Source organism: Echinops telfairi, unplaced genomic scaffold (assembly GCF_000313985.2).
Source record: "Echinops telfairi isolate 266 unplaced genomic scaffold, ASM31398v2 ScPeMD7_3533;HRSCAF=4204_0, whole genome shotgun sequence".
Classification (NCBI taxonomy): domain Eukaryota; kingdom Metazoa; phylum Chordata; class Mammalia; order Afrosoricida; family Tenrecidae; genus Echinops; species Echinops telfairi.
In genome coordinates, this window is record NW_022107431.1 from 53,872,400 (window position 1) to 53,873,900 (window position 1,501).

Here is a 1,501-nt window from a genome sequence, read left to right on the forward strand (position 1 = left end):
CCTTGTCAGTTACTGAAAATCTAATGAATAGAAGCAGACTATTGCCAGAGAAAGTGCCAGAACATAAGCTCCTTGGGCCAGAAGGCACTCAACATATGACTGGGACATCACGGCCTTCTCAAAGTAAAATCGATAATAATGTCAATCAATGGCACAAAGCCTGTAGGAGTAAAACCTTTCGGACCTTCATTTGCTGGTTGGACACAAGTCAAAATGAGAAGAAACAGTTGAAAACATGAACTAATAATTAAAACATCTGCGTTTTGTATGTTTAAAAGTATACTTTATATAAAAGTTTGAAACTAGAAAAATTGCAAGTCATTTAAAATGAAATACAATGCATAAAGATTGATTCTCTAGGAATTAGTGAGCTAACATGGACTGATACTGGATATTTTGACTGAGAAAACCATACGGTTTACTACTATGCCAGGGATGACACAGGCAGGAGAAGTGGCCTCATATTGACAGTCAGAGGGACGTGTCAAGGTCTTTCTAGAAGCATAATCCTGTCTGTGGTAGCAGAACATCTCTCTGTACAAGGAAGAACAGTCAATATAACTCTGACATAATTTTATGCACCAGCCACGAAAGCTAGTGCTGCAGAAACTGAAGAATTCTACCAGTGTCTTCAGTCTGAAATTGATCACACATGCAACCAAGATGCATTGCTAGTCATTGGTGATTGGAACGCAAAAGTTGGAATCAGATGAAGAAGCAGTAGTTGGAAATATGGTTTTAGTGACAGAAATGAAGCTGGAGATCACCTTTTGCAATACCAATACCTTGTTCATAGCAAATACTTTTTTATCAACAATACAAAAAGTGACTATACACATGAATTTCTCCAGATGAAATAGAAATCAAACTGAATATATCTGTGGGAAGAGACAATGGAGAAGCTTCATATCAGCAGGTAAAACAAGACAGGGGCTGACTGTGGAGCAGATCATCCAGATTATCAATTGCTTGTACGAAGTTCAGTCTGAAGCTGAAGGAAATTATACAAGTCCACAAAAACCAAAGTATGATCTTGAGGATACACCACCAATATTTCAAGAACATCTCAAGAACAGATTTGATGCCTTGAACACTAATAACAGAAGACCTGATAAGCTGTGGAATGACATCAAGAATATCCTATGTAATAAAAGAAAAAGGTCAAAATAAAACGGGGAAAAAAAGAAAATATCAAAGTGGATGTCAGAAGAGACTCAAACTTGTTCCTGATCATAGATTATCTAAGGCATGTGGAATAAATTGTGAAGTCAAAGAGCTGAACAAAAAATTTCAAAGGACAGCACAAGAAGAAAAGTTAAAATGTTATAATTAAATATGAAAGATCTGGAGTTAGAAAACTCAAAGTTAACATCTTTTTTATTAAACAGTCATTTTATTAGGGGCTCATACAACTCATCACAATCCGTACATACGTCATTTGTGTCCAGCACATTAGTACATATGTTGACTTCATCATTCTCACACACCCGCTTTCCACTTG